This window comes from Scyliorhinus torazame, chromosome 9, assembly GCF_047496885.1.
Source record: "Scyliorhinus torazame isolate Kashiwa2021f chromosome 9, sScyTor2.1, whole genome shotgun sequence".
NCBI classification, from domain to species: Eukaryota; Metazoa; Chordata; class Chondrichthyes; order Carcharhiniformes; family Scyliorhinidae; genus Scyliorhinus; species Scyliorhinus torazame.
In genome coordinates this window covers 54,579,910-54,593,700 of record NC_092715.1, presented here as the reverse complement: position 1 = coordinate 54,593,700, position 13,791 = coordinate 54,579,910, and the positions used below count along the sequence as shown (strand labels likewise).

The 13,791-nt window shown below is 51.9% G+C and overlaps 1 protein-coding gene across 2 annotated transcripts in view; it reads left to right on the top strand.

The window, feature by feature from the left end:
• LOC140429207 (sorbin and SH3 domain-containing protein 2-like) overlaps positions 1 to 13,791 on the top strand; it is a 1,121,994-nt gene that overhangs the window by 166,226 nt on the left and 941,977 nt on the right. The window contains exon 3 of one of the 2 annotated variants that reach the window (XM_072515897.1): positions 12,334 to 12,387. The exons of the other annotated variant lie outside the window; for it this stretch is intronic. The gene's annotated coding sequence lies outside the window, so the exon portion shown is untranslated. The remainder of the gene's footprint in view (positions 1 to 12,333; positions 12,388 to 13,791) is intronic. 2 annotated transcript variants of the gene reach the window in all.

Here is a 13,791-nt window from a genome sequence, read left to right as displayed (position 1 = left end):
GACGGCAGCGGCGACATTAACGCCCCGCTGACTTTTCTCCCTTCGGAGACTTCGGCAACCGGCGGGGGCGGGATTCATGGCGGCCAACGGCCATTCTCCGACCCTCTGGGGGGTCGGAGAATGACGCCCCTTGTCTTCTCCAACCCATACACCCAAAATCACTCTGTCCTGAATCCCACGTGCTGGAAGCAGTGGGAATTCCCTCACCTGCCGCCCCTACAAACGCCCTCACTTGCATGTACCTGAAAGCGTTTCCTGGGGGTAGCCCAAACTTCTCCTCCAGCACCCCTAGGCTCGCAAACGTCCCATCAATGAACAGGTCCCCCATTCTTCTAATCCCTGCCCTATGCCACCTCCGAAACCCCCCATCCATCCTTCCCGGGACGAACCGATGATTCTCCCGAATCGGGGACCAAACTGAGGCTCCCACCTCACCCCTGTGTCGCCTCCACTGCCCCTAGATCTTCAGCGTCGCCGCCACCACCGGACTCGTGGTGTACCTTGTCGGCGAGAGCGGCAGCGGTGCCGTCACTAGCGCCCTCAGGCTCGTGCCCACACAGGACACCATCTCTAGACTCTTCCACGTCGCCCCCTCTCCCTCCATTACCCACTTACGGATCATCGCCACATTGGCTGCCCAATAATAGCCACACAAATTTGGCAGCGCCAGCCCCCCACCCCCCTCTGTCCCTGCTACGCTCCAGAAACACCCTCTTCACCCTCGGGGTCTTATTCGCCCACACAAATCCCATGATGCTCCTGCTTACCCGTTTGAAAAAGGCATTGGGGGTCATAATGGGAAGGCACTGGAACACAAAGGGAAACCTCGGGAGGACAGATATTTCGACCGACTGCACCCTACCCGCTAGTGAGAGTGGCAGCAAATCGCATCTTTTAAAATCCTCCTCCATCTGCTCCACCAACCGCGTCAAATTGAGCTTGTGCAAGGCCCCCCAACTCCTAGCTACTTGGATCCCTAAGTACCGAAAGCTCCTTTCCGCCCTCTTCAGCGGAAGCTCGTCTATCCCCCTTCCCTGGTCCCCTGAATGCACCACAAAGAGCTCACTCTTCACTACGTTGAGTTTATACCCCAAAAAGTCCCCAAACTCCCTAAGGATCCGCATGACCTCCGCCATCCCCTCCACTGGATCCACAACATACAACAACAGGTCATGGGCATGCAACGACACCCCGTGTTCCCCTCCCCCCCGGACCAGTCCCCTCCATTTCCTGGACTCCCTCAGTGCCATGGCCAACGGCTCAATTGCCAGTGCAAACAACAAGGGGGACAGGGGGCACCCCTGCCTCGTCCCCCGGTACAGCCGAAAGTACTCCGACCTCCAACGGTTCATAGCCACACTCGCCACTGGGGGTCGAAATAGCAGCCTGACCCAACTGATAAACCCCTCCCCGAACCCAAACCTCCGCAACACTTCCCAAAGATACTCCCACTCCACCCGATCAAAGGCCTTCTCCGCATACATAGCTGCCACTACCTCCGCTTCTCCTTCCACCGAGGGCATCATAATCACATTGAGGAGCCTCCGCACATTTGTGTTTAGCTGCCTACCCTTCACAAATCCCATCTGGTCCTCATGAATCACCCCCGGGACACAGTCCTCAATTCTCACAGCCAGCACCTTCACCAGCAACTTAGCGTCAACATTGAGGAGCGAGATCGGTCCATACGACCCACATTGCATAGGATCCTTGTCCCGCTTCAAGATCAAAGAAATCAGCGCCCTGGACATTGTCGGGGGGCAAGGTCCCCCCTCCCTGACCTTATTAAAGGTCCTCACCAGCAACGGGCCCAGCAGGTCCACGTATTTCCTGTAGAATTCAACCGGGAACCCATCCGGCCTCGGGGCCTTCCCCGCCTTCATGTTCCCTAATCCTTTAACCAGCTCCTCCAGCCCAATCGGCGCCCCCAAACCAGCCAGCTCCTCCTCCTCCACCCTCGGGAACTTCAGCTGATCTAGGAATCGTCGCATCCCCTCCTCCCCCGCTGGGGGCTCAGACCTGTACAATCCCCATAGAAGTCCCTAAATACCTCGTTTAGAACATAGAACATAGAACATTACAGCGCAGTACAGGCCCTTCGGCCCTCGATGTTGCGCCGTCCTGTGAAACCACTCGAAAGCCCATCTACACTATTCCCTTATCGTCCATATGTCTATCCAATGACCATTTGAATACCCTTAGTGTTGGCGAGTCCACTACTGTTGCAGGCAGGGCATTCCACGCCCTTACTACTCTCTGAATAAAGAACCTACCTCTGACATCTGTCTTATATCTAGCTCCCCTCAATTTAAAGGTATGTCCTCTCGTGCTAGACATCACCATCCGAGGAAAAAGGCTCTCACTGACCACCCTATCCAATCCTCTGATCATCTTGTATGCCTCAATTAAGTCACCTCTTAACTTTCTTCTCTCCAACGAAAACAGCCTCAAGTCCCTCAGCCTTTCCTCATAAGATCTTCCCTCCATACCAGCCAACATTCTGGTAAATCTCCTCTGCACCCTTTCCAATGCTTCCACATCCTTCCTATAATGCGGTGACCAGAATTGCACGCAATACTCCAAATGCGGCCGCACCAGGGTTTTGTACAGCTGCAACATGACCTCATGGCTCCGAAACTCAATCCCTCTACCAATAAAAGCTAACACACCGTACGCCTTCTTAACAACCCTCTCAACCTGAGTGGCAACTTTCAGGGGTCTACGTACATGGACACCGAGATCTCTCTGCTCATCCACACTGCCAAGAATCTTACCATTAGCCCAGTACTCTGTCTTCCTGTTATTCCTTCCAAAATGAATCACCTCACACTTTGCTGCATTAAACTCCATTTGCCACCTCTCTGCCCAGCGCTGCAGCTTATCTATGTCCCTCGGAAACTTGTAACATCCTTCCGTACTGTCCACAAATCCACCAACTTTAGTGTCATCTGCAAATTTACTCACCCATCCTTCTACGCCCTCCTCCAGGTCATTTATGAAAATGACATACAGCAGTGGCCTCAAAACAGATCCTTGTGGTACACCACTAGTAACTGTACTCCAGTCTGAACATTTCCCATCAACCACCACCCTTTGTCTTCTTCCAGCTAGCCAATTTCTGATCCAAACTGCTAAATCTCCCCGAATCCCATGCTTCCGTATTTTCTGCAGTAGCTTACCGTGGGGAACCTTATCAAACACTTTACTGAAATCCACATACACCACATCAACTGCTTTACCCTCATCCACCTGTTTGGTCACCTTCTCAAAGAACTCAATAAGGTTTGTGAGGCACAACCTACCCTTCACAAAACCGTGTTGACTATGTCTAATCAAATTATTCCTTTCCAGATGATTATACACCCTGGGCGCGATTCTCCACTCCCACGCCGGTTGGGAGAATCGCCTGGGCCGCCGAAATTTCCGGGGACGCCGGTCCGACGCCCTCCCGCAATTCTCCCAAGCGGCGGGAACGGGCCGGTCGAATTTCGCGGGCCGCAGGCCGGAGAATCGCCGGAGATACCCAAAATGGCGATTCTCCAGCACCCCCGCGATTCTGAGGCCCGGATGGGCCGAGCGGCCAGGCCAAAACGGCGGGTTCCCCCCAGCGCCGTCCACACCTGGTCGCTACAGTCGTGGGCAGTGCGTGAACGCTGGGGGGGGCGGCCTGTGGGGGGGCAAGGGGGGATCCTGCACCGGGCTTCACCTTGAATGTGGGGTGGCCCATGATCGGTGCCCACCGATCGTCGGGCCGTCCTCTCTGAAGGAGGACCTCCTTCCTTCCGCGGCCCCGCAAGATCCGTCCCCCATCTTCTTGCGGGGCGGATGTGGACAGGACGGCAACCACGCATGCGCGGATGATGTCCGTTATGCGGCGCCGGCCGCGTCATCTATTCGCCGCCACTTTTACGCGGGTGACAAGGCCTGGCGCGGGTAGATAACGCGGCCCCGATACTGGCCCATTGTCAGGGCCTGAATCGGTCAGGACCGGGGCCGTTCCGCGCCGTCGTGAACCTCGACAGCATTCACGATGGCGCGGCCACTTCGGCGTGGGTGTGGAGAATCCCGCCCCTTATCTCTTACAAACCTTTCCAAGATTTTGCCCACAACAGAAGTAAGGCTCACTGGTCTATAGTTACCGGGGTTGTCTCTACTCCCCTTTTTGAACAAGGGGACAACATTTGCTATCCTCCAGTCTTCTGGCACTATTCCTGTTGACAAAGATGACTTAAAGATCAAAGCCAAAGGCTCAGCAATATCCTCCCTAGCTTCCCAGAGAATCCCATGATAAATCCCATCCGGCCCAGGGGACTTATCTATTTTCACCCTTTCCAGAATTGTTAACACCTCCTCCTTATGAACCTCAAGTCCTTCTAATGTAGAAGCCTGAATCTCAGTATTCTCCTCGACAACATTGTCTTTTTCCTGTGCGAATACTGATGAAAAATATTCATTTAGCACCTCTCCTATCTCCTCGGACTCCAAGCACAACTTCCCACTACTGTCCTTGACTGGCCCTACTCTTACCCTAGTCATTCTTTTATTCCTGACATATCTATAGAAAGCTTTAGGGTTATCCTTGATCTTACCTGCCAAAGACTTCTCATGTCCCCTCCTGGCTCTTCTTAGCTCTCTCTTTAGGTACTTCCTAGCTAACTTGTAACTCTCGAGCGCCCTTACTGAACCTTCATGTCTCATCTTGACATAAGCCTCCTTCTTCCTCTTAACAAGTGTTTCGACTGCCTTAGTAAACCACAGATCCCTTGCTCGACCACTTCCTCCCTGCCTGACAGTTACATACTTATCAAGGACACGCAGTAGCTGTTCCTTGAACTAGCTCCACATTTCCATTGTGCCCATCCGCTGCAGTTTTCCCCTCCATCTGATGCATCCTAAGTCTTGCCTCATCGCATCATAATTGCCTTTCCCCCAGATATAACTCTTGCCTTGCGGTATATACCTATCCCTTTCCATCACTAAAGTAAACGTAATCGAATTGTGGTCACTATCACCAAAGTGCTCACCTACCTCCAAATCTAACACCTGTCCTGGTTCATTACCCAGTACCAAATCCAATACGGCCTCGCCTCTCGTTGGCCTATCTACATACTGTGTCAGGAAACCCTCCTGCACACATTGGACAAAAACGGACCCATCTAAACTACTCGAACGATAGCGTTTCCAGTCAATTCTCACCGCACTCTGCACCGTAATCCCCCCTCTCTTCTTAACTCCACCAATCTCCCTCGCTGCCTCCCTCTTACGAAGCTGATGTGCCAGCATCCGACTCGCCTTCTCCCCATACTCATACATCACCCCCAGCGCTTTCCTCCACTGTGCCTCTGCCTTCCCCGTGGTCAACAGGTCGAATTCCGTCTGGAGGTTCCGTCGCTCCCTAAGTCGCCCCTCCTTGGGGGCCTCTGCATAACTCCTGTCTACCCTTCGAATCTTCCCCACCAACCTCTCCCTCTCCCTCCCCTCTCTTTTCTCCCTGTGGGCCCTAATGGAGATTAGCTCTCCCCTGACCACCGCCTTCAACGCCCCCCAGACTACCCCAACCTGTACCTCCCCGTTGTCGTTGGCCTCCAAATATCTTTCAATATACCCCCGCACCCGCCCGCTCACCCCCTCATCCGCCAACAGTCCCACATCGAGGCACCACAGTGGGCGCTGGTCCCTCGTCTCCCCCAACTCCAGCTCCACCCAATGCGGGGTGTGGTCCGAGATGGCTATGGCCGAATATTCCGTTCCCTCCACTTTCGGGATTAGCGCCCTACTCAAAATTTAAAAATCTATCCGGGAGTAGGCTTGATGGACGTGGGAAAAGAAGGAAAATTCCCTGGCCAGCGGCCTGGCAAACCTCCATGGATCCACTCCCCCTATCTGGTCCATAAACCCCCTGAGCACCTTGGCCGCAGCCGGCCTCTTACCGGTCCTGGACCTGGAACGGTCCAGTGCTGGGTCCAGCACCGTGTTGAAGTCCCCCCCCATTATCAAGTTTCCTACCTCCAGATCCGCGAATCCGACCCAGCATGCGTTTCATAAATCCGGCATCATCCCAATTCGGCGCATGTACGTTCACCAGTACCACCTGCACCCCCTGCAACCTACCACTCACCATCACATATCGACCTCCATTATCCACTACAATATTCAGTGCCTCGAACGACACCCACTTCCCCACCAGTATTGCAACCCCTCTGTTCTTCGCATCCAGCCCTGAATGAAAGACCTGCCCTACCCATCCCTTTCTCAGCCTAACCTGATCTGCCACCTTCAGATGTGTCTCCTGGAGCATAACCACATCTGCCTTCAGTCCCTTTAAGTGCGCGAACACCCGGGCCCTCTTGACCGGCCTGTTCAGGCCCCCTCTCCCCCCTCCCCCCGTTAGATCCACATCTAGCCATTTTGCTCCCCCCATGACACTCCCGTAAGTCAGCTGACTCCTGCTGACCCCGGCTTCTCCCGCCATTCCATGAACCCCCCCAGTGTGAGAATCCCCCCACCCCTTGGCAGTCAGTGTGCACTCCTCTCCAGCACCGCCCTTCCCCCCCGGCCCCGCCCCCATCCTTCCCTGACGCGGGAAAATGCCAGCTCTTTCCTGAGCTGGCCCCCTCTGGCACAGCTCCATTTTGCGGCCTTACCCCAACTCCCCATCCCCGGGCCTCCACCCCCCCTCTTCCTCCGTGGGGCCCTGCCCCTCCAACACCGACGCCCATACTCTCCCACAGCTCCCACATCAAATCCATTCATCCATCCCCACCCAGCACTCAAACAAAAAGAACATTCCCCAAACGCGGTAAACACAGTAAACACCCCCCCCCCCCCCCCCCACGACAAACCCTCAATTTGAGTCCAACTTTTCAGTCTGTATAAAGTTCCGTGCCTCATCAAGTGTTTCAAAATAGTGGTGCCGATCTTGGAACACCACAATCGCGCTGGCTGCAGCATCCCGAACTTCACCCCCTTCCGATGGAGCACCGCGTTAGCCCGGTTGAAACCAGCCCTCTTCTTAGTCACCTCCGCACTCCAGTCCTGATAAATTCGTATCTCCGTGTTCTCCCACCTGCTGCTCCGCTCTTTTTTGGCCCATCTCAGGACACACTCTCTGTCCACAAAGCGGTGGAACCTCACCACTACAGCCTTTGGCGGCTCGTTGGCTTTGGGTCTCCTCGCCAGGACCCGATGAGCCCCATCCAGCTCCAGGGGCCTCAGGAAAGCTCCCACGCCTATCAGCGAATTGAGCATCGTGCTCATATATGCCCCGGCATCGGGCCCCTCCACTCCTTCAGGGAGACCCAGAATCCAAAGATTCTTCCTCCTCGATCTATTCTCCAGGTCCTCAAATTTTTCCGCCCACCTCTTGTGCAGCGCCTCGTGCGCCTCCACCTTCACCGCCAGGCCCAAGATCTCGTCCTTGTTCTCCGAGGCTTTTTGCCGCACCTCTTGGATCGCCAACCCTTGGGCCTTCTGGGTCCCTACAAGCTTCTCAATCGCCGCCTTCATTGGCACCAGCATTTCTGTCTTCAGCTCCTCAAAGCAGCGTTTAAGAAACTCCTGCAGCTCCTGTGACTACTGTGCCCACGCTGCTTGGTCTCCACCCGCCGCCATCTTGCTTTTCCTCCCTTGCACTTTTCGCTTCCCCAGGATCACTTTTTTATCCGCTCCACTCCTGGTCCAATCCATATAATGTCGGGGGGACCTTGCTGTCACCTTCCCACACTGGAAGCCGTCGAACAATTGCCGTTGGGGCCCCTCTGAAGAGCCCAAAAGTCCATTCCCGGCGGGAGCTGCCGAACGTGCGACCTACCTAGGCATAGCCACAACCGGAAGTCATGTTAATTTATTTTCAGCTTGTGCAGAAAGAATGATTCACTCCAGGAGTGATTGCATGAAAAAATAGGGCTTTGGTATATCTAAAGCAAAACATTATTATATCGACAATATTAATGGCAAATGTGGAGAAAGTACAGAGCTGGGACAGAAGGGTTGACTCTCAATGGGTCAGAATGGAGGAGAGTTTGTGTAGGGGGTCGGGTTTGAAGGCGCTAGCAACAGCGCCGCTCCTGACGCCCCGGGGAGATATTCTGGGGGTCCAGTAGAAACAACTTTATTGAGAATTTCAAGGCAGTTTCGACAGCACTTCGGGTTGGGGGCAGGGTCAAGGGAAATGCCGATTCGGGGGAAACCATAGATTTGAGCCAGGGAAGTGGGATGGGAATTTTCGGAGATGGGAGGAGAAAAGGAATTAGGACACAAAAATATTTGCTTCTTGGGGGTCGGTTTGCAGGATTGAAGGAGCTGGGAGCGAAGTATGGGCTGGAGCAGGGGGAAATATTTAGATACATGCAGGTTCGAGACTTTGCCAGAAAGGAGATACAGAGCTTCCCAGTAGAGCCGGCTTCCACACTGCTGGAGGTGGTGCTGACGACAGGGGGATTGGAGAAGGGGGTAGTATCGGCCGTTTATGGGGCTATTTTGGAAGAGGAGAAGGCACCGCTGGAAGGGATCTAGGCAAAGTGGGAGAAAGAGTTGGGAGATGGTATGAAGGAGAGGTTCTGGTGTGAGGTGCTCTGGCGGGTGAACGCCTCCACCTCGGAGCTGAAGGTGGTGTACAGAGCACACCTCACAAGGGCAAGGATGAGCCGGCTCTTTGAGGGGGTGGAAGATGTGTGTGAACGTTATGGGGGTGACCCGCAAACCACGTTCATATGTTTTGGTCCTGTCCAAAGCTGGAGGATTACTGGAAGGAGGTGTTTAGGGTAATCTCTAAAGTGGTGCACATGAAACTGGACGCAGACCCTCAGGAGGCCATATTCGGGGTGTTGGACCAGCCGGGGTTGGAAACAGGTGCGGAGGCAGATGTTGTGGCCTTCGCCTCATTGATCGCTCGAAGGCGGATCCTGATGGGATAAGAGCAACCTCTTCACCCTGTGCCCTGGCGTGGCGGGGGGACCTGCTGGAATTCTTGACTCTTGAGAAGGTCAAATTTGAACTGAGGGGAAGGATGAAGGGGTTCTACAATTCCTGGGCATTATTCATTATGCACTTTCGAGAATTGGATTACATCGAACATTAGGGGGGGGGGAGTTGGGAGGTTTGGGGGGAGGGGTTCTGTATGTGTTAATGGTGACTATGGGTGATTCTTGATTCCTTTTTGTCATTTATTTATGTTAACATGAGGAGTTAATGTTTGGGGGTTTGGTGGGAGGATGGGATCGTTGTTATTAATTTGGGGATTGGCATTGCCTTCGTTGCTGATTGTTGTTTATTGTTGGGTGTAAATTTGAGAGAAAATGTGAAAAAGGAGGAGAATAAAAATATTTTTTTAAAACTACAATATTAAACTTTAACTTTACACATGGAAAGAATAGCTTACAATTACCCCTTAACACAAGTATACAATTTCCCATTAAACAACAAAAGAAACATACAGCTATTAATCCATCTCAAAATTAACAGGACATAGAGTAATACTTGAGGTACAGAACAGATTCTGGCTCTGGTTAGAACCCATTCAGACACTGGATGAATATTTTCAAATAGCTGCTTCAACTAGGTTGTTTCAGCCTTTTTCTTGTCTTCAGACAAGACTGCACTGCTTTAAAATATTGTTACTATTTTTTTAAAACAATCCTACTTGGAATGAATTGTGGACTCAGAATCTGGCAGATCAGAACTCAGTTCCTCTCTCTCTCAAAGCTGCTCCAAACTTACTGCTTCTCTGCATTTCTGGGCTCCACCCAGCAATGAACTCATATCCCCAAGCTGGAAAGCAAATGATCTCGACAGGCTGAAAAAGCCCATTAATACCCCAGGGGCCTCCCCAGTCAAACCACAGTCCACTTGCCTAGACTGAAAAACACATTCCTTTGTCACTTTCACCTGCTATTCCCTAGAACAAAACAAAATCCTTTTAAAAACCATGATCACTGCAGAACAGAATTATTATAGGAAAAAACACATTCTAACCCCAGGCTTTTAACCCTTAAATTGCCCACTATATTTATAATCCAGTTTTCCTAATAACTTCAAATCGTCACATCTTCATCGGGGTGAGGGGCTGGAGCATGAGGAGACAGACGACCGCTTCATCTCCTCAGATGAAGGCAGCAAGGGGCAACCCCCATAGGAGATCAAGGAAGGACCTTGGGCAATGGGAAGGGCCCGATTGGGGCACAGGGCTCGTGGCGACCCGGTTGCCTCGTGCTTTGAGGAGGACCATGACTAGGTTGGGCAAAAATGAGCCCCCCCATGGGGTCTGAGACTTTCTTGTCAGAAGCCAGCAGGATGCCTTCTTGGTGATCATGCCATTCAGGGGCAGCGCACAGAATCCCAATAACCAGATGATGCAGGAGAATGATGATGACTTGCAGTGAGGGCAGAACAATGCTCCTCAAGCCTGCTGCAAATGTCTGACTCCTGCCAGACAGAAACCTGAGCGGGATTTGCCACTGAATGGAGGGATCTGTGGGTGTGGCGCTGAATGACAAATCTCAGCTGCTACTGCCTCCTCCAAGGTTAGGGCTGTCAGTGTGGCTCTGCACCTGTGATACAGGTGGACAGGCTCTCACAAGCTTTCAGCCGATGGCTTACTGACACTGTAAGAATGCTTCCAGAGATGAAAGCCCTGTCTGTTGGCTTTGGTCAGTGTGGGGGTGCCTTCCCTGACCAGGACTACATCAGCATAACTGCGGAATTACAGTGAGAGGAGAGGAGAAACATTGAGCTGACATCTTCGCTGAGAGGAAATTGAGGATGCGCCAGTGTTGTGCTTCCACCCTAAACTATGCATGCTGCAATGAAATGAGGGCATGAGGCATTTTAAGGGCGCATAACATGACTTTTACTAGATGGCTAACATCAGCGGTCAATACCTAATTGTGCCTAAAGTCACCCGTGCCCATGCTGACTATATTTTCTTTGCCTTCCCTAACCCTACCACTGCATATAGATGTGGAGATGCCGGCGTTGGACTGGGGTGAGCACAGTACGAAGTGTTACAACACCAGGTTAAAGTACAACAGGTTTGTTTCGATGTCACTAGCTTTCGGAGCGCTGCTCCTTCCTCAGGTGAATGAAGAGGTGGGTTCCAGAAACATATATATTTCTGGATTCAAAGATGCCAGACAATGCTTGGAATGCGAGCATTAGCAGGTGATTAAATCTTTACAGATCCAGAGATGGGGTAACCCCAGGTTAAAGAGGTGTGAATTGTATCAAGCCAGGACAGTTGGTAGGATTTCGCAGGCCAGATGGTGGGGGATGAATGTAATGCGACATGAATCCCAGGTCCCGGTTGAGGCCGCACTCATGTGTGCGGAACTTGGCTATAAGTTTCTGCTCGGCGATTCTGCGTTGTTGCGCGTCCTGAAGGCCGCCTTGGAGAACGCTTACCCGGAGATCAGACGCTGAATGCCCTTGACTGCTGAAGTGTTCCCCGACTGGAAGGGAACATTCCTGCCTGGTGATTGTTGCGCGACGTCCGTTCATTCGTTGTCGGTACAATTCACACCTCTTTAACCTGGGGTTACCCCATCTCTGGATCTGTAAAGATTTAATCACCTGCTAATGTTGGACTTTAACCTGGTGTTGTAAGACTTCGTACTGCATATAGAGATTTCCCCAGGATCCACAGTGGAAGTGGAGGCGGCCTGCTGTCTGACATGCTCTGTTGCCTGTGTTGACCTTGGCAGGTGCCCTCAAAGTGCCGGCCCTGCTTTTGGGCAGCACGGGCATTGTAGTGCCATCCTCTGTGTGCGGGGTGGAGGTGTGTCGGTGACAAGAAGGGTGGAGTCAGATGGAATAGATGTCTCGAGGGTCCCCTGGGTGGAAGGCCTCAGGCTGTGTACCAGACGATTCTCTTCCCTGTGGGTGCCTTGCAGTTCCTGGGCTCCTCCATGAAATGAAAATGAATGAAAATTGCTGATTGTCACAAGTAGGCTTCATGAAGTTACTGGGAAAAGCCCCTAGTCGCCACATTCCGGCGCCTGTTCGGGGAGGCTGTTACAGGAATTGAACCGTGCTGCTGGCCTGCCTTGGTCTGCTTTCAAAGCCAGCGATTTAGCCGTGTGCTAAACAGCCCCTGACAAATCATGGGATTTGGGATGGTGGGATGCTGGAATTAGATCCAGAAGCCCCGTCATCCTCTGGCACTAATACTCATGGATTTGTGCATGAGCAGTGGGACAGAACATATCCACATCTGGAGTGTGACACAGCCAGAGTGAGTTTGAAACCCATGTGTTTTGCAACAGAGTGGGAATTCGGTGCAGAGTGGAATTAGGTGTTTCTTGCTTTTTCTCCTTACTTTATAACTTTTTAAATCTTCAGAGAATGTTTTTGCCCTGCTGCAGCAGCTGAATCTACAAGGAAGAGAGCTGATTTGTAAGTAATGGGTAAGGTCAGTAAATCTTTACGAAGTTATAGTTTGAAAATACTTTTTGTGGTTTGTAATCTGTAAGGGCTATAATTGGTAGTAACAAGGCCAAGGAAAGAAGGGCCATAGAGAGTTGGAAATAATCTAATGTTTGTCATAATATACACCAGTATATCATGGTGCAGACACACACACTGATGGACACACAGCAAGACCAATCAACACACACAACACCGCAGCCAATCACCAGTTAGAGCACACTCGCTATATAGACAGAGGGCATCAGAGTTCCCGCTCATTCGGGATGCAGCTTCTCAGAAGGAGACAGCTTACAGCACAGATCTTCACCATGTGCTGAGTTCATAGACTGGTTAGGACAGGCATAGGTCTTTAGTTTAATCTAACATCGTGTTAACCCACAGTGAAAGTATGTTCAACAGTTTCTAACTTAATAAAATAGTCGGTATTGTTACAAAAAACAGGGTGTCCCCGAAGCAAAGAATCCAGCCTCTATCGGTATACAGCATCGATCCAGATGATGAGTGGTGTGCCACCCTTATGGGCAACCGGTCCCAAATACGATTCCGCCTGGACACTGGTGCCTCCGCCAATCTCATTGCGCGGTCTGACCTTCAAAGCCTTCGTGTCAAACCAGCCATCCTTCCATCAGCCTGCCAGCTATTAGATTACAATGGCAATGCCATTGCTGCCAGCGGCTCGTGCCAACTTGAAGTGACGCACAGGTCACGCAAAGCCATCCTTCCCTTTGAAATCGTGGTCTCTCGAAAGCCTCCCTGCTTGGCGTGCAGGCATGCAAGCTGTTGAATCTAGTTCAGAGAGTTCACTCTTTCTCTCCTGCTGACGCGTCTGCCTTTCAGGACACGATTTCAGGGCGCAGCTCGATGCCATTATCAACCAGTACCACGACAACTTCGAGGGCATGGGCACACTCCCGTACACCTACAAGATTTTATTAAAACCGAATGCCACGCCTGTGGTGCACGCACCTCGCAGGGTCGCAGCACCCCTTAAGGACCGCCTCAAGCAGCAGCTGCAGGACCTCCAGAACCAAGGAATGAGTCACGAACCGACCGACTGGGTCAGTTCCATGGTATGTGTAAAAAAAGCCTTCTGGCGAATTGAGAATTTGCATTGATCCCAAGGATCTAAATTGCAATATCGTGAGAGAGCACTATCCAATTCCCAAGCGCGAAGAGCTCACGCCAAGCTCTTTACCAAACTCGACGCCTCAAAAGGATTCTGGCAAATCCAGCTCGATAAATCCAGCAGGAAACTTTGCACATTTAACATCCCCTTTGGCAGATATTGTTACAAAAGAATGCCGTTTGGGATCATCTCTGCATCAGAAGTGTTCCATAGGATTATGGAACAAATGATGGAAGGTGTTGAAA